Source organism: Pseudorca crassidens, chromosome 19 (assembly GCF_039906515.1).
Source record: "Pseudorca crassidens isolate mPseCra1 chromosome 19, mPseCra1.hap1, whole genome shotgun sequence".
NCBI lineage: Eukaryota > Metazoa > Chordata > Mammalia > Artiodactyla > Delphinidae > Pseudorca > Pseudorca crassidens.
The window spans coordinates 53,971,487-53,991,187 of NC_090314.1; positions in this window are offsets into that span (position 1 = coordinate 53,971,487).

Consider the following 19,701-nt stretch of genomic DNA (forward strand, 5'->3'; position numbering starts at 1 on the left):
GTGCCTGTCTGGACACCAGCTACAGGGGGATGGATAGAAGATTCTGAGAGGCACAACAAATGACTAAAAAGACCTCAAAGGGTAGAGGACGGGGCCCTGTCCAGAATAAAGACTGAAGGATAGTAAATGTTATCAAGAGTTTATGACTTAATGACGAGAGTGCCAACTAGCTGCTCTCCACTTTTCTGGTGGGGAGAGCTGGGCAGAGGCAATTGTGGTCACAGGAGGCGCTGCCAAAGGGCTGGGCTTCAGGAGAGCCACTCTTGAGTCACCGACCTCTTGGTGTCCCATCCCCTCTGCCCTCCAGGACTCTTGGTGTGGACTCGTCCCTTGTGGGAGAAGCCCATCGCTTGCAGGGCTCCTTACTCTGTCCAAGGTGCATGAGCACAGGGAGTGTAAGGGAGTGGGGAGTTCTGGCCGTTCATGTGAGCTCAATTGGGAGCCCACGTTCCGATGTGGGGTCTCAGTGTCCTTCTGTAAAAGGAAATCCAAGTGTACTCAAAGCAACCATCTGAGACAAAAAACCAATGAGGAGTACACACAGTGGGGGGAGGGGGATGACAGTCCTCCCAGGGCACTGTCTGGTATCCAGGCCCTGTCCTCTGTTCTGCCCACCTCCTGCCCCTATTGGAAAACTTTAGAAACTTTAGAAAAAAGGTGCTGGAGACCCTCAGACCTCTGGACAGGTGCCCTCTGGGGGAATCCCACCCACCTACCCAAATGGCAGCATCTGTTCTATTTCCAGGCACATTCTGCCTTTCTCCAAAGCCCAGGCATCCTTTGGGTTTTCTGATAAATCCCCAGGTTCTGTCAAATGATTCATTTAGATGGGAGTTCCCCACCCCCATTCTTGGTCTTAGTGCTCCACTGGGCCACATGACTGCCTGAGCCAGGCTGATAAATAGCAAAATTTTAGGGATCAGAGTCACCAGCCTGAAGCAGAGTGGCAAGGAGCGGGTGGGAGGTGTCCGGTGCACAGGGACGCAGGGGTGAGGGCATTTCCAGGAGAGGTGAACTGCTGGCTTCGAAGGGGAATGAGACAAAGAGCTCAGCTCTTCCCCACGTTGCCTGGAATGCATGCCTCAGAGCTATTGGTGGTGGGGGGGGGGTCTTTCAGGTGGGTGAGACCCAGGCACTGCACTCGGGCCAGTGCAGGTAGGAAGAGGCACTGCTCCCACAGGTGTTTCTTCAAGAGCTGGCAGGTGGGACAGCGCAGCAAGGCTGGGAGTTGGCCCCCCACCCCCGACTTCCAGCTTGCAGTCTCTCCCACCCCCTCCCTGCCTGCTGCACCCCTCTCCCATGCAGTGACCAAAGGATTCTGCAGAGTTGAATCTTACCAGAAAGGCCACTGTCCTTCCCCTCAATCTGCTGGGCCAGAGTGCAGTCGCCAGGCCAGCCCCAAAGAGGTTTCTGGGTCCCCCAAATGGGGGGAGGCCCCCAGAATCTGAAATGTAACTATTGGTTCACCAAACTGGCCTGGCCTCCTGGGTCCCTGCACAGACCTCCACTCCCATCATGAGCCTGAAACTGACCCAGAATGCCAAGGTCTGCTTATAGAGTGAGCTGCTGGGCCCCCAGAAACTGGCTTCGATTAGAGGGGACACACCACCAGAGGGTGTCCCAGTGATGGGTACAGACTCCTGTGGCTCCTGCCCAGGCTGAGGATGGGTACCTAAGAGACTGCCAAAGCCTGGGCAGGACTGGGCTCCCCATAGGGGTTTTCCTTTCCAGAAAACAGGTTCCAAAGTTTGGGTGGAAGCCTGCTTGGTATGCCCTGCCCCTAGGGCCTGGGACACCAGGTAGCTTTGCACAAGGCTGGAGGCAGGCTGCACGGGCTTCCCACTCCTGTTCTCAGCTGTCCTGCTGAATCCCAGACACAGGCCTGGCTGTGGGATTCAGCCACACAGTGGCATCTCTGCAAAGCCTGAGATTCTCACCAGGAACTGGTCTCCCAGGAGGGAGGGAGGTGGGCAGGTGCTCCCCTGCCCGCCCACAAGAGGCCTGGGGAACTAGGGTCCCGGTGCCTGGAGCCCCCACTGGGGCCTGTTCAGAAGGTGGCACGTGTGGGCACAGTGGGGCACCGCTTCCTCAAAAATAATCCTTGGTGCTAATTCCCATTTCCCCAGGAAGAGGGCCAGTGTCTCTCAGATCCATCCCATTTTCTGCAGAAGGGCTTTGTTGCACCTTCTTTTTTTTTTTAATTAATTTATTTATTTATTATTTTTATTTTTAGTTGCATTGGGTCTTCACTGCTGCATGTGGACTTTCTCTACTTGCGGTGAGCGGGGGCTACTCTTTGTTGTGGTGCACAGGGTTCTCATTGCTATGGCTTCTCTTGTTGCGGAGCACAGGCTCTAGGCACATGGGCTTCAGTAGTTGTGGCGCGTGGGCTCAGTAGTTGTGGCACACAGGCTTAGTTGCTCCATGGCATGTGGGATCTTCCCGGACCAGGGCTCGAACCCATGTCCCCTGCATTGGCAGGTGAGTTCTTAACCACTGTGCCACCAGGGAAGCCTGTTGCTGCTTTTTTTTTTTTTTTTTTTTGCGGTACGCCGGCCTCTCACTGTTGTGCCCTCTCCCATTGCGGAGCACAGGCTCCGGACGCGCAGGCTCAGTGGCCATGGCTCACGGGCCCAGCCGCTCCACGGCATGTGGGATCCTCCCGTACCAGGGCACGAACCCGTGTCCCCTGCATTGGCAGGCGGACTCTCGACCACTGTGCCACCAGGGAAGCCCTGCTGCCTCTTTTGATTTCACACCCATTGGGCCTTTTCTCCAAGTCCAGGCATGGGGACCCTAGTTATAGTGTGTGTGTGTGTGTGTGTGTGTGTGTGTGTGTGTGTGTGTGTGTGTGTGTGGTGGTGGTGGTGGTGGCTTCCCTGCAGAGGGACAGGATGGGGGTAGAGATGCAGCTGTGCCTGGGCACCAGGGCCCCAGTCAAAGGAAAGAGCCAGACCTCACGGGCTCCTTGGGTTTGGACAGAGGGTGTCTCAGTGGCAACCATGGGCCAGGAGCAGAGAGCCCCCTGCACGTTTTGCGTGGGATCCCTCCCACCCCTGCTCCTTGCATGTCCTCATGTGGGTGCCCTATGCTGGGCACACGCCTCGGGGCCACCATGTGGATGGGTTCTGGTGGGCAGCAAGGGGCACCAAGGGAGAGGGGCACGCAGGACAGGGAAGTTCCTGGGGCTTCCAGAGGGAGGGGACTTGGGGAGTGGAGGCGGTATGAGGGCAGGGGAGCAGGGTGGGAATGGGGGAGAGGTGCAGGAGGGAAGGGAGAAGGAGGGGCAGCCCCCTCCATCCCTCCCAGGCCCACTGATCGAATCGTATCAGGTGTGCTCCAGATAAATATTAATAACCTGGTGACAGAGGGAATTGGGGATAATCTAATTAAAAGGGCACCATCCAAGCTGGAAGCTTTACTAAGGAATCACTCCCAGTGAAACCCATGAGCCCCCAAGACAGCCCTAAGAGGGAGAGGAAACTTCCCCCCTCCCCACAGCCGCCCACCCAGGGCAGCATGGGCAGGACATGGCCTCTGGCAGGGCAGGTGCCTGGCTCCAGTGCCCTCTGAGCCCCACCCCCACCCCTGCCCCAGCTCATCACTCCCAAGCAGCAGCCCTGGGCACCAGCCTGAGGCTAGAGGACCCGGCCCACCCCCATTCCAGCATCTTCTCCCTCAGCCCCTCAGCCTCCCCCTCTGCCTATCTGTCTGTCTCTGTGTCCAGCTGACAGTTTCTCTTGACAAAACCTGAACACCCCATGCCCCCCACCGTGCTCCAAATGCAAAGAAAAGGCAACCTCAGGCCTCAGAAGGGCTCCCTGGGTACCCGGCTTTCCCTGGGAGGCACTGGGGCCTCTCAGGAATGCAGACCTGACCCCTCCCAGCAGGGCCAGGCCCCACCGCTGAGAGCTGCCCATTCTTGCCTTGGACAAAGTCCTCATCCCAGGGCCAGAGTGGCCCCTTGCCATGACCCCAGAGTCCAGCCAGCTTGGGAATCTATCTGCCTGATGGGTCCCTTATCATGGGATTCACAGGCTTCCAGGGCCCACTTTCTCTTGAAATCAAGATTTATTGGGGCCCCTCGTGTGAGTGAATGGTGTTCTTTGGCCTTCGTCAACTTGGCTTGGTCCAGCTGGAGTGAGGGGAGCGGGGTACAGGGCAGCTGTGGACAACAAGTAGAACGCTGAGCCCAGGCGAGGTCCTTCCTGGGCTTTGCCGTCCAGCAGCCCAGCCCCCGCCCTCCCCTGGCCCCTGGCCCTGCCCTTGACAAACAGATGGACAGCCTGTTGGGGCAGCTACTGAGCTCCTGGACTTGAACAGCAGCATCACTGGCTCTCTATTCTGTATTTGGGGTAAACAGATCTCTCCTTCCAGTCCCCACTTTCCCTCTAAGGCTGTCTGCAGGAGAAGCCCGTGGGAGGGGTGGGACACCGCTGACCATCCACCTGGCTGGGAGGAGGCCTCCTTGGGGAGGCCCAGGAAGAGAAGGGGTTAGTTCATCTAGTACTACTCCAGGCAGGGACTCGATCCGCCCAGCCATGTCCTGTCATCTGGAAAACCCCATGGTGGAGAACTTACTACCTGTCAGTGGAAGCTGCTCTTTGGCCGGGAGCCACAGGACCTCTCTGTGGACTAGGCAGGCCTGAGGGTGAGGCCAGTGAATAGCAAGGACAGGGGCATTTGGTACACGGACCCTGCAGGGCCCTTTCCATCCATTAGAGCACTCAATACTCACAGCAGCCAGATGGGGGCAGTGCTGGGTTTACCCTGTTTCCTAGAGGAGAAAACAGAGAGGTTAAGTAATTGGCCCAAGGTCACCCAGCCAGTAGATGGCAGAACGAGGACTGGTGCCCAGGTCTTTCTGATTCTCTGCTTCCTGTGCTTGGACAGTCTCTGGCCAAGGGCTTTAGGCCATCCTTCCCCAAGGGAGGGGACATCTGAGCACTGTCCAGTGGGCACATTGAGTCTCAGTTTATCTGACTCTGAACTGAGCTGCTCATGCTGTCTCTGGTTTCTCCCTCATGCCCACCCAAGGGATGAAGGGCAGGATGTGTGAGCCGGAGTTGCTGTGTGACTTGGGGCATGATGCCTCCCCTCTCTGGGCCTCTGTCTGTGGGGCAGGAGGTTGGTGTGTGATCCCCAACCAGAGGACAGAAGTCCGCACCTCCTCTAGGGGCTCACCTGGCCCCACCCCCTCCACTGGGACCCCAGCACCCAGTAGGAAGGAGCCAAGCCCATCCAGACTGAGGCTGCCAGGAGCTGCACCCAGGAGCCAGGTCCTGGGGCTCCATCCCCTGCAGGCTGGTGAGAAATGCACAGGTTCTCTTACCTGCCAGGCTGGGAGACTTCAGGGTAGAGGGACACACCCAGAGTTGGATATACCCCTGGGCTTGGTCCTGAGATGGGGGAGGAGGTGGGGCCAGGGCCAAAGGGGCAGCTCTGGGATGGAAGGAGGGGCCACTAGTTTCAGATTCCCCCTTGGGGCAGGGAAGGTGGCCCCTTAAAAAAGGGAGAAGTGAGGACAGGCCCACCTGGAGCCCAGCGGGTCTCAGGGGGAAGAAATGGGGAAGGGCAGGGCTGTGGGGAGTCGATTCTGAAGTAATAGAGACCGTGCCTCTCACTGACTGCTGGGTCCAGCCCTGGCCTTGACTCAAGGGGTACAGTGGGGAGAGGGGGAGAGTAAGTGGGTTCTGTCCCAGTCTCCCCAGGTTAATGCCTCAGCTGTAAAATGGGGCCCTTAGCGCCCTCCTCTCAGGGACAATAGTAGCGACCATGCACTGAGCACCTGTTGTATACCAAAACTCTGGTCCAGGTAATGGATGGGTTTTCAGGGGAGAAACAGGCTGGGGGAGGGGAGCTGCTTGCCCGAATCCACAGGGAAGAGTCACAGGCAGATTTGGAACCAGTGGGGTGGGCTCTTAACAACACCCTGCACCCCTTTCCTCCTCCTGCCTACTTGTTCCCTGCATATAGGGCGGCCTCAGGGGGCAGCTGCCCCTGCGCCCATAGGATGCTGTCAGGTCTGCTGCGTCTATTGCGTGGGGCCTGGAAAAAAGAGACCTGGGCGAGCCCGAGAGATGGTTGTCAGAAAAATCACACAGAGCACATGCAGGAAGCTTGACAAGCTCCGCTGATGGCACAAGGGCCCAGAGGGAGCGATGAGCGTGAGGCTGGGGGACCAGGGGCTGTGAATGAGGGCGCAGCTTCTGCACCCTGCAAGATGCCTGCATCCTGCATCCTACCCATAATGTGGCTTAGCTGCTAGGACTCACCTCTTCCAGCCATCCTAAAACCAAGGCACACACACCTGCCTTAAAGGGGTCCTGCATCCCAGGTACCAGGAGGCCAGTTCAGGTTCAGAGCACAAGAAAGGTGGTTATGCTCACGGGTCATGTCCCTCTTCAGGGTCCTCACCCTGACCAGACATGAGAATCACCTGGGGACTTAAAACCAGGGATGCCTGGACCGCTCCCAGATGTGTGGGGAAATGGGGGAGGCTCTATCTGTTTGAAGGTCCTCTGGAACCTCAGAGTGGATAGCCCAGCCCTGCCCACTAAGGGAGCTGCTCCCCGCTGAAGCCTGGCACTCCCTCACTGCCCCTCCCTCCCCTTCCCACCGAAGCTGACCTCTAGGGCTGTGTGGAGGTACCCACCCTCCTCCCCAGGGAGGCGCTGGGTGGGAGCATTGGGCACCTGGGACTCCCTGAGGCTCTCTTCACCTCACCCCCACCCCTGCTTTTATATTCTGGAAACCATAGAAGTAGAACCTTCCTGCATCCACAAGCTTAGAACTTGACAGATCCACAGACTTGCTGATTTTCCGAAGTGCTGAGCTTGTGTGGCCACAAGATGCTTCACACTTCTTGTAAGAGAAGAATAAGCCCCTGCGTGTCTTTGGCGGCCCCCGGGCCAGCCCTGCCAAACCTTCCCTGCCCGCCCCCACTTCCACCTTTTCTGGGGCCACTGATGCAGGACTCCTGGATCAGAGCACGCCTGGGGAACCAAGGCTGCACCAGGCGAGGCAAGGGGGCATTGAGCTGCTCTCGCCTTCACCCAACTGGGCCTCAAGGCCCAGCCCAACTGTGCCCACATGGTCCCTCTTCTAATCCTCTGTGACCCCCGACAGCACCCCACAGCTTCAGGCCCTGGTCCCCATGAAAAGCAGTGCAAAAATAGACACTGGGTTTCCAGGGGGTACCAGCTTTGGCTCCAAGGCCATCTTTCGTGGGGGCTCCCAGCCCCAGCCCATTTCTAGGCAACATGGGTCTCCCCTAATTCGGACTTTGACTCAAGGAGTGGGTGGGAGGCTGTGTTTGCGTCTGAATCCCACAGTCCTGCATCCAGCTGTGGGAATCTGGGCACATCACATGACTTCTCTGAACTTGAGTGCCAGCAAAAAGGACGTTGGTTCTGCCTCCCAGAGCTGGCTCCTCTGCCCCCACCCACCACGCCCTGAACTTCCCACCAGGACCCTCAACCTTAGCAGTGAGTTATTGGCATGGCCCCATGGTCCCCACACCCAGCACAGAGCCTGGCCTACAGCAGCCTCATGGTGTTTGAGGATAATAAATTAATAACCAAGGCCCCCTCCCTGATGCTCGGCAAATATTGTCAGAATGAAGGCATGTCACCACCAACACGGACACATGTCAGAGTACACAGACCATAAAAGAGGCATGACAAGTGCTGATGGGGCGGATAAGATTAGATCCCAGATGTAGAGGCCGGCTCAGCAGGTCACCGAGCGGTGCACAGGGTGGAGTCTGAGAACATTCTCGCTGCTCTCCAGAATCCTCTGTGCACCGAGGGTCCTTTGGTTCCAACCCAGTATCTCATTGTGTTTCCTTGGGCAAATGGCTTAGCTTCTCTGAGCATTATACTGCTCGCCTGTAGAATGTAGACAGTAACAGTAACCACCTCTCATACTCGTTATGAATTAAATGAAAAGCATGAAGAAACACATAAATCCTGTCACACGTGCCTGGCCTGTTGGAAGCCCTCAAACTGCAGCCATGTCATTAGGGTCTTCCTCACATCACGTGGAGTGCACAGCTGCAGGAGAGAGTGAGTGGCTTGTCCCCTTGTCCTCAGCTCTGCTGCCCTGCACAAGCCCCCTGTCACCCATGACCCTGTCTCTGGGCTTCTCCCACCAAGGTCTCAGTGCCTGCCCCAGGGCAGGTGTGAGAGGCAAAGTCCAGGGGACAAGGGACTGCACCGTGGGCCCAGCTCTCTACTGCTTGTCCAGCCCTCACGGCACCCTGCCAACAGGTAGGCAGGCAGTTCCTGGACCATTTCACAGATGAGCAGACGGTGGCACAGAGAGTTTGTGGAACATGCTAATGTCACTTGGCCTGACTGGGACCGGCCCAGAGGGAATGGGGGGGGCGTGGTATGTGAACACAGAGGGGCAAAGGGGATGGGTGTCCCCAGGATGGGAAGGCGACCTGGGCCTGGCCACAGCTTGGGGTTGCTGCAAACCTGTGCTCAGTCCTCTTGGTTGGGGAGGGACCACTGTGATACTTGGGTTTCCTACCCCAAGGCAGCACTGATGCCTGGGCCCCTGCTCTGGCTGAGGGGGTGAGTTTCCCAGGAAACAGAAACTGTCTATAGCACAGATCAGCATCTGCTGGATGTGACCCAGGACTGGGCAGCTAGCAAGGGCCTCCCACAGTCTCATAGGATTTGTATCTTTCAGGGCTTGATTTTCACCCGAGGGACAGGGCTGTCAGAGCATTGTGACTACGGTGGTTTGGCCTCACCAGGTTGGGGGAGGTGGTGGCAGGGGAATGGGGGTCCCTGGAGCCCCACAGAAGGATAAGGGGATTGTCGGAGCAGGGGCACCTCCTCAGGAAGGTCTCATATTTCTGGGAGGGTCAGGGAAGCTGGGCCAAGGCCTCCAACCTGGGGAAGGGACTCAGCGACACTGGGGGTGACAGGGTTGCTGGCCAGAAGCTACCATGCTGGGGGAGGGGCATTGGAGTCCTAAACCTGGGAGGCTGGTATTGACCTAAAACAATAAAATAGCCAGTTATTTTACCAGCAAAATGGGTTTCTTTGGGAATGGCAAAGAATTGCAGTTCGAGGGAGGCAATCCATGGCAAACCACTGGCAAGTCCGGAGAACAAACGAGGGACACCTTCTTTTGTAGAGGAGAAGCCCCCGCCCACCCCACAGGCTGTTATAAACAAAGAGCTCATTGGAGGAAACTAGGAGTTGGAAGTGTGGCTTTTCATTGGCTGAGTTGTGACAGTCTCTCATTGCCTGGGCTGTTGCCAGGCTGAGAGAAATTCTTCCCTCCTCTGCTGGGTAGAAAAGTAGTAACATTCTTCTTGTTGGAGATGCCAGGTACTCCCTTCTTGTTGGGTCTGCAACTGACGCTGAATAGACCATGAGAGCTCCCTCTCCGGCCTCCCAATCCCACTTCAAATAAGGTTTCTGTTTATTAAATTTCACACCACAGAGCTGAGGGAGGATGCCACAAGGCTTGACTGGAAGTGCTCTCTCTGCCCTCCACAACAGCTCTATGGGCAGTGGAGGTCTCCCATGCCTGTGGCAGTAGTCCAGGGACCCCAGCTGCTACCTACTTCTGGTGGGTGGTTTGTGCCTGCCAGGGAAGAGCCTGGCACAGTGTAAAGACAGGAGCACAAGATTCAGAATAAGGGGGGCCCTGAGTTTCTAGGCCACAGTGGTTAGTCTACACAGTGAGGGGCTTGGGCTGAAGTGAATGGTTTTGGGGCCCTAAATGCTTTTGCCCCTAAATGTGACAGGGACCAGCCAGACACTCTCAGTTATTCCTCCTAGTGGCCATACAGGGTAGAACTATTATTATCCCCATTTCCTAGATTAGGAAACTGAGGCACAGAGAGGTTAAGCGACCTGCCCGAGGTCACACAGCTGCTTAGTGACCTGTGCTGGGTCACTGCAGTTCCTCTCGCCCTCACCTTCTGCCCTCTAGGTTGCTAATGCCAACGGGAGGATGACAGCTCAAGGACAGGTGTCCCTGGGTAAGATTGGCCAAAATCAGGTCCCAGAATTGGGGAGGGGTGACTCCCACCAGAAAGCACTGAGCAGTGAGCAGGGAGGTAGTATGACCCCCACTGTAACCTGGCCTGGGCCCCACCAATACCATCAGACAATGTCCCGAGGGAGAGAATGCACAAACTGGAAATGACTGAGGACACTCAAGGAGGTCATCCTCCACACAAATCTGACGCCTGAAGGGACAGGCTTATGGGATAAACAGGAGGCAGTGTAACGGGGTTCACACCCCAATCTGTGTGCCTCAGTTTCCCGCCCATCCAAGTAGGAGGAAGTTGCCACCTTCCACACAGGGTGGGTGTGAGGGAGTGAGATAATCGAGGTAAATAAAGCAGGTGCCTGGCACCAAGCAGGCCCTTAACGGTCCAAAGCTGCTTTAGAGAATTTTGACAAAACCTTCTGAGAGGAAGCAGCCTCTCCGATGTCCTGGTCCCCTGTGGAATGGGCGGAAGATGCGGGAGGGGAGGTGATTGAGCCAGGCCCCCCTTCCTGTTGCCAAGGGGCTGGTCAGCCCGAGGCCTGTCTGAGGCCAGGGGGCCTCCTGGAGGGGCTGCTCCCTGACGTTCTCAGCTATCTCTCAGCCTTGAACTTTCTATTCTGTTTTGCAATCAGCTCAGAAAGCGGCATTTCTAAACTCCCTTCTTATCACCGGGAAACTTCTGGCACAACAATAGCTGATTGTACTGCTCTCCTGGGTGCGGCTAAATTCCTGGACACCCCCTCCAGCCCCACCCCCCAAGCACACACACCTTTTTTTTTTTGGTAGCTTTGAAACTATAATGATGCCATTGTGATTGGTGTGGTTAGGTGACAGTGTGAGTTTATTTTATTTATTTATTAATTATTTATTTTTAACATCTTTATTGGGGTATAATTGCTTTACATTGTGTTAGCTTCTGCTTTATAACAAAGTGAATCAGGAGAGAGGGGGGACCCGGGGGCAACCAGTGAGACAATCAAGGGAAATCTTCTTAGAGAGCCAAAAAGGCATTATCTTGCATAAGTCACCTGGAGATAGCAGCGCCTGGACTGGCTGGATTCAAAAATCTGTACTTATTTGTCAAAATACCAATTTTATTTTCAGTTATTATAATTTTCTCCCCCAGCTCGAGCCCAGCCAGTAGGACTCAGCTGCATAGAGTTGATACAGATTCATCTGAACATAAAGTAACAACAGGCCGTCAGATAACAACCCTTGGTTGGCCACGTGCTGTGGTGGGGAATGAGTCAGGCCCAGCCCCTGGCCTGCGTAGCTCTGTGACCCTGGGCACGCTGCCCTCCAGGGCTCAAAGTCTATAAATAGAGCAGGTGGGGAGCCCTGCATGCTGGGGGGGGGGCCCTCGGTTCACGTGTAGGTGGCAGCCACCGGCAGGAGCCCCTGGACTGGGCCCTGCACTCCTGCCTCCAGTTCACCAGCCTGGGCCCCTGGGAGATGGCCCCTGCCTGGAGCTCGGTGCCACCTGCTACCACTGTCCCCTCAGCCCAGAGGACTTCCTGCTTCATCCGGGCTCCCAAGAAAACCCTGGGAGGCATTTCTTAGAATGTTCGGCAGTTGCTGCATATTCAGAAGGAGTTGGCAGGGGCCCCAGCAGCCGGAACAGAGAAGCAGGTTGAATTCCAAGACCTGGAAGCCAGACGCACTGGCAGGGAGACCAGCAGGGCCAGTGTGGGGCCAGCGTGGTGCTGGCATGGACGCTGGGAACCGTCAGTTTGTGGGGAGTTCAGGTGGACCTCCTGCCATGCTGCCCCCTAGGGCCTCTACCTGCAGAGTGGCACCTCAAAGCCTAAGCCTTCCTTGGCTGCCTGCTTCAGGTAAATGGGGAAACAGGTAAACGGTGAGCTGGCATTGGACACCGTGCGCAGGCTCAAAGAGGGGAGTCATCATCTTTGTTAAAGAAACAAATATGCTTAAAGACATTAGTATTTGCTCTTTTCTGGGTGTTTCACTGGCTTCATCCCAGGCAGCCTTCCCCACAGGATCTGAGTGGGAAAAGAGAGGCACTTGTCCAAGGTAAGTCCCTGATCAGTTTCCTGGCCAGTTTCGCAGCAGGGGCTGAGTAGGGCTCTGGCTGACTCCAGGGACACGCCACGGAGGCTCATGGGTCCCAGGCTTTATTTCTGCCCTGAGACCCCTTCTCACCCTGGGTGAGACTCCTCAAGGCCTGTGGGACAAAACTTGGACATCAGAAGAGAGACCTGGCCCAATGTCATCTTCCCAAGTGGCTAGACCGCCCTACCCAGCAGAGGGCCTTCAAGGGTTTGGGCTCCGGGTGGACGTGGCCTTGGAGAGCAGAGAGGAGCGGCCAGGCTGGGAGGAGCCCACGTCAGGGACATTCAGAGACCACTGGGGTGGAGGCTGGGAGCAGCCTTCACAGGAGGGCCGGTCTGTTCTAGAGAGAGGGGACAAGGCTTGCTCTTCCCTGGGCAGGGCAGGCAATTCAATCCAAGAAAGGACTTTCAGGTAGAGTTGACCTGTGAGGGAGCCATGAGCTCTCTGTCATTGTGCGGTGCAAGCAAGCCTGGAGGGGGCTCTGGCTAGCAAGTTTGGGGGTCAGCCGGATGACCTTTGAAGCCCTGAGAAAAGGCCAAAGCTTCTGACAGCTTAGCTCAGACCTGGGGGCAGGGGAGGAGGGGGTGGGCTCAAGTCAAGGGAGGGCCAGGGGTTGAGGGGGCCCCCAGGGACCCAAGGGATGCTGGAAATGCTTTTGTGCAAGTCCTGTCTGGCAGGGAGCCAGGGCACCCTGCCCTGTGTGCTGTGGACAGAGCCATGGGCCACAGGGCAGAGCCACCGGGCAGAACCAGATGTGACAGGGACAGAGGCCATTGCAGTTGGGAGGAGCCGTCAGAGCAGGTGAAGTCAGCCGGGAAGGTTTCCTGGGAGAGGTGACTCTCCTGCTGGGCAGGAAGGACATCTCAGAGTCTCTCCTGCTGTCATACCTCCCCCAGGAGAGCAGAGGCGGGCCGCCTCCCCTGGGACACCCAGAGCTAGCCAGTCACCCAGCCTCTTGCCAAATAGGTGGCAGAAAAACCTAAGCCTTTAAAGAAAAAAAATATTGAAGTGAAGTTTACATGAGATAAAATCAACCATTTTAAAGTGTACAATTCAGTGGCATTTAGCACATCCATTATGTTGTGCAACCATCAACTCTATCTGGCTCCTCATTTTCGTTGCCCCAGGAAACCTGTGCCCATTGAGCAGTTGCTCCTCAGGCCTCTTCTCACAAACCCTGGCAACCATCAATCTGCCTCCTGCATCCACGGACTTGCCTTTCTGGATATTTCATATCCTAAGCCATTTTTAAAAGAGCAAAGAGCAGAGAGTTGGGATCTGGTCCCTCTGCGTGTTTCCAGCTGTGTGGGCTTGAGCATAATATTTTGTCTCCCTCTGCTTCGGTTTCCTCATCTGAAAAATGGGCATAGAGTGTTTCATAAAAGGGTTGTTGTGGGCATAAAGGGGTCATCTAGGCAGTGTACTGAGTGCAGGGTCTGCCCCTGGAAGCCTGGGTGCATTTTAGCTGCTGTAGTCATGGGCATCAGCTGTTTGGATGGTGTGGTACAGGACAGCCGGGGGCATGGAAGGGCAAAGCCTGGAACAGCAGATGTGTTTTCCACTGGGCATGGCTCATGCGTGTCACCTGGGCAGGTCACATACCTGCTTCCAGTCTGCACCCGCTCCTTCCTACTTCTGTGACATGGAATGGCAGGGCCTCACAGGGGGTGGGGCCTGGCACGATGCCAAGGGTTGGGAGATGCTCAGGAGGGTTGGGAGAGCCCGAGCAGGGTTGCAGTGGGGACCAAAGTGGCCTTGAGAGGAAAGTCCTGGACTGGGTGACAGCAGGCAGGTGCCCAAGGCCACAGTGATGGGGGTTGAGAGCAGGCAGGCATGGCCCTGGCTCCTCCGGCATGTCCTCTGGAGCCGAGCTTTTGATCAAGTGGCTGGATGCTTCCTGTCCTGGCTCCCCTTACAGGCGATCTATCAGCTCAGCTGTTACTGTCTGGGCCGGCGAGTGGCCATAAATGCTCCCGCCACCTCCCACCCCCACCCCCCCGCCCCTCGCCCCCGCAAGTGGGCCAGGTTTTATGTTGTAAGAACACTGTGGGGCGTCTCAAACACACCGCTAATGACAGGCATCATGAAGCAATAAAAGTGATGGGGCTGGGAGGGGGCTGGCAGGAAGGGCGGGGGGCCGCCAGTACCCAGCTCCCCTGGCGGTGGTGGCAGGAGCTCTCGGAGAATTGATTAGTCTTGGAAGTGCTGACCTTTTTGTTCTTGAAAAATTGCTTTTGAGCAGCTGAGGCAATAAAAGTAAATTGATTCAGAGAGTAGGAGGATGAAATTTGCGTTAGGCGGGGAGGGGTGCATAAACGCCTCATGACGTCAGCACTCCTCTCCCCCCACCCCCCGCCAGCCCCAACTCCTCGGCAACAGGAGGGCAGGACCTGAGGCGCAGGCAGGGCAGTGCCGGGGGCCAAGTGGGCTGGGCCTGAGGGACCTGGCCCACACTCAGCCAGGGCTTCACCAAATGTCTGGGCAGAGAAACGAAACTGATAGTGAACAAGCGAGGGCCAGAGATGAAATGAAATGAAGTAGGAGTGTGGGGAGGGGAAGGAGGCAAAAAGAGAAAAACACCAAGGTGAAAAAGTGAGGGAGATTTACGCTAGACAAGAAGGCAATGGGGACCCAGAAAGGAACCGGCAAAAGGAGAGAAGGGATGAGATTTGCCCTCGTCAGGGTTCTCCTGAACACTGCCTGTGCCTGACATCCTATTTAATCCCCACAAAGCCTTATTTTTGTCCCCATTTTATAGAATGAGGAAACTGAGACCCAGGGAGGTCACGTCACCTGCTCAAGTTCACCCAGCTGGGAAGTGGTAAAGCCCAGTTGAGCTCTGAGGCCAGGCAGGGGGATCCGGAGGGTGGACCCGTTACTGAGTCACTGTCAGCACCAAGGAGCTACTATGGGCCTAACAAGGCCCCCTAACCCGTGGTGTCCAGATGAGAGGCTCAGAGCAGATAAGCTGAGGCCCCGAGCGCAGGGTGGTGGGCTCGGTCTCAGCCATCCTGCAGTCTCAGCCTGTGTGCCCCTCGCCACCCGGAGTCCATTTCTTCACTGGGGGCCTTGGGAAAATGACATGAGTCCGGGTCTGTGAAATCCAGAGCTGTGTGTACAGGTGCCCAAGATGTACTGAGGAACTGGACCCGGCAGCTGGCCCAGGAGAGGGATAAACCATGTTTGATCCTTGCAGCAGCCCAAATCTCTGCTTCCGCCAGTGCATCTCTGTGTTCATGGGCCACAGTCCTGGATTTGGGTTTGGGAGTTGGAGATGTGGAATCCTGTGGCTTTTTAGTTGGAGTATGTAGCCTCAAGTGGTGACTAAACACCAAATCAGGCCCGTGCAGGAATTGGTTGATGTCTCCCTAAAATGCGGGCACCCCAAGGGGAAAAAACGCAAACACTGTCCAAGCTCTGTGGGTGATCCTGTCCCCGAGGCTACCCTCTGCCCCCAACCAGCGCCAGAAAGACCAGCCCCCAGCTAAACGTCGCCTCAGACATTCTGGATCCCACACCCTGACACGACTCTCCCACCCACGGGCACTGCACCTGGCCCCTCCTCTGTCTCTGTCTCACCAGGCGCTCACAGCTGCGGCACCCTTGCTCCTCGCCCAGCCTCGAGAGAGGGCCAGGAGACTTTGCTGCCTCTATATCCCCCGGAGGGAAGGGGCTTGCCAGGGTCTCCGCGAGACCTGGGTTTCCTGTCTCCCTGGATGCCAGCACGTGGCCGCCCAGGTGCCCCAGACCCAGTGCGCAGGTCCAGCGAGAGGCCGCCGGGGTCTGGAGCGGGCGCTAGGGTTCCCGCTGCAGTCTGCACCCCCAGGAGGGAGGGGCTGCTTGGAGCCGCGCGGCGCCCCCTCCCAGTCTCCCTCCGGGCTACCGGGGGCGCAGCGGGCCTGGGGCGCGCAGGTTGCCGGGCGACCGCGCCGTTGCCAGTGGAGACGCGCACGCACACTTCCCCCACGGCGGCCGAAGGAAAGCAGGAGGCTGCGGGGCGGTGGGTGCCTGCGCTGCGGGGAGCACAGCGGGAGATGCGAGGAGGCTCCTCCAACCTTCTCGATTCGGGGCTGGGGGGCGGCCTCTGGCCCCCGTTCCACAGTCGGGGGCGGCTGAACCGCGGGATGCCCATCCCAGCGCCTCCCGGCCTGGGCGCCAACTCGCCCCACGCCCACCGACCCTGAGCGAGTGCAGGAGAAAATGTGGCTGTGACTCCGTTCGTCCATCCTAACCCGGCTGCCATCCTCCTGGCAGTTTGCCTGCTAGGGTCCCAGGAGGATGGAAAGGGACATTTGTCACGGGAGATGGGTTATTTCCTTCCAGGAAAACTGAGGCTCTGAGTGGTTGGGAAACTTACCCGAAGTTTTAACTGCTAGGGACTGGACCGGCAGTGCCAGGATTCGATCCCATAATCCTCACACTGTCCACTTTGTTCTGTAGCTTGGTGGGTGACCCTGGGTGGCGCCCTCGCCCTCCCTGGCTGCCCTCTTCCCGCTGTTAAAAGGGGCGGTTCCTGGATCCAGGAGTGGAGGCTGGGGTGCAGGCCCGGGCCTGGCGCTGGGCCAGGAAGCCGCTGCTTGGTCCCACCTCCCTCCGGAGCAGTCCTGACACTGCCAGGGCGTGAATAAAGACTGGCAAAGCGCCGGGGAGGGTGTGCGGAGGTCAGCCGAGAGGGCTGTAAAGGCAGCCTTCTTGGGACTGGCTGCCAGGTGCAGCCAGGCTGTTCTGCCTGGGCCCAGGCTGTGTCACCTACCCTGGAGCAGGGGGGCAGCGGGGAGTGAGGTGGGGTTGGAGACAGGGGACCCAGCCAGCCACGCGCTGGAGCTGAGAGCAGGGAATTTACTGAGGTCATGTTTTTACCCCTAGTCCCCCTCCCCCTGAAGACCAGTCTAGGCGAGCTGGCAGAGGCTGTGATGGCAGGTCCCCTCCTGTGTCTTGACTGGTGGTCCAGACTGTGGCATCCACCCTACACTCCACAGCAAGATCCTTGCATGGGTAGGTTCTAAAAGACTCCAGGAATCCTGTGCCCACAAATATGGCTGAAGGCCTACGAAGTATCTAGTCTATGATTATTCATTCATCAAAGATTCATTCAGCAATATTCAGTCATCTCAATACTGTTGTATTAAAATGCAAATTCCTCTGACAATATTCTGGACTTCAGAGTAGGTCTTGTCATTGTCAGATACTAAATGTGCCATCCCAAGCAGGTCAGTGACTATGACATTGAAAGGGCCCCTTTCTGGGGAAAGTGGGTCACCTCTGACCTGGATAATGTACCCACCACCACCCAAATTTGTCTCTCTCCCCAGCACCCGAGGTTGGTGGAAAAGGAAAGCATTCTCTGTAGGGCTGTTCCTGTGGTGACCTACGAGCTGTCCACTCGCCACGTGTCCTGGCTATGCTGGATGCTGGACATGGGGCATGTGGAGGGTGGTCAGGAACACGAACTGCACGGGCCAACTTGCTCTGTGAGGACAGGAAGGGCACATGAGCCCACACTGTGTGTGCAGCAAGGCAGGTGGCAGCCGTGAATAGTTTGGGGAAGTGTGCCTTCACGGAGGAACCAGCACACACCTGTGCATGATGATTGGGGGGGGGGGGTGTCTGTGTGTACACCACCCAAAGGCAGGCACTCAGCGTACGGTGTGCCCACACATGGCAACATCTGGACAAATGCCTTTCCAGTGTGCGTTGGTGACACACTAAGCACTCTGCAAGGGAAGGGACTTTGCAGGGACACAGAGCAGTGTCCAGCCAGAGAGCCAGGTAGTCCCTGCCCTGTGGCCAGAACTGGTCCCACTGCCTGATCTGCAGGAGGGAAGTTGACACAGAACCCCAAAGGACCCAGCTTTGAGTCCCCCAGAAGACAACACTTTGGGGAGATCTGCAGTGGCTTTAGTCGTCCGCTCTCACTGAGAATATCTGGGGCACTGCCTTTTAGAATCAGTTGACAAGACATGTGAAAACCTCATTCCCATTACTTTGCAGCCCCCTTCAGGCTTTGTCTCAGTTTGGCTTGTGACTGTACAGAAGATTCTACTTCCAAGCTGGATTACTCACTTTTTCCACCTGATCTGCTGTCTCCTCCTGACAGTAACATCAGTGAATGAAGATTTCTTGCCAGAAAAGCCATCCCAGTAGCATTTGTTGGGTTTTGGAAGGGGAGCCCCCACCTGCCCCGAGCATGGGAGCGCGTGGCCCCTCACAAGCAAAGCCAAGCGTGCTGGCGAGGCGACGGCCCTGGTCGGTGTGTGGTCAGCCACCGTGTCCCGCTATGGACAGGTCCTGGCAGCACTGGGGGTAACTTAGTGAGCCTGGAGGGGGTCCCTGTTCTCTGGAGAAAGGTGAGTGACTGCACGCTCCTCCCGTGGGGTGACATGCTGAGTACAAAGACGGGAGGGCAACTCATTCCATCTCAGCCTTTATAATCCCACCTTTAGATCCTCCAGTGGGGGCGGTGGGTGGTCCTCCCAATGCAGAGGAATGTTGGAAACAACCGAACTACCCCACAAGGAGACGTGCTGTATCCCAGATCAGAAAGCCCAGCACCCATTTAATTCGGGGCTTTCAAAAAATAGACCTTCGTGTGATTCCATTTATGGAACGTCCAGAATAGGCACCTCTGTAGAGACAGAAAGATTAGTGGTTATTGAGGGCTGCAGGGAGGGAGCGGAACGGGGAATGACAGCTAATGGGCCAGAGTTCTTTTGGGGTGATGAAAATGTTCTGGAATTAGATTATGGTGATGGTTGCACAACTCTACATCACTGAAACCACTGAATTTTACACTTTCAATGGGAGAATTTATGATACATTGATTGTATCTCAGTAAAGCTGTTAAATATTTTAAGTCTCATGGGGAAATGTTCCTGATGGTATTAACCAGCATGTACATGATTTCATCTTTATAAAAATAATATGCACACAGGTGTAAGTAGTCAGAAGACGGGAAGGAAATACACTAAAAACACTAACAGGGTAAAGGGATCAGAGGAGGTTTTATTTTTCCTGCACAAACAGCCAGGGGACAGGATCCATCTAGAGTTGGGGGTGACACCGAGGCCCCAGACTGGAGCCCCTGGACCAGCCCATCCCTGCCGGAGGCGGACCTCATGACTCACCTGCAGAGGCATCATGCATCAGGCAGCCAGGGGTCAGCTCCTCCCTGGGGAGGGAATGCTGCTGGGCCGGTGGGGCACCAGGTGAGGTGGGCAGGGCGGGCGTGGTGGGCAGGCTGACTTGTGAGTCCCACTCTGGCTGTGAGCTTCAACTGGTTCCCCTCAAGGCAAACAGGCAGGAGAGGTCAGGCAGGAGACGAGCAATAATTCTCCACCAGGCAGACAGTCTTGGCACCCCTACTTCATTCCCGAGCAGAGAGGTCACCCCTGGCACCCAGGCCAGCCCCGATGGCATTGCCCAGCAGCAGAGCTGGCAGAGGTGCTCATGGCCCTCCAGGACGGTTCAGACAATGGGGCTAGTCTGGAAGGGAATCCACTAGGGGACCAATGTTAGGGTCCTGGCCTGACTCTTAATCCAGACTCCCAGCAGAAACCTCAGCCCCTGAACTCTCCATTTTGAGCAGCTGTATCCCAGTGCTTTGCAAAGGAG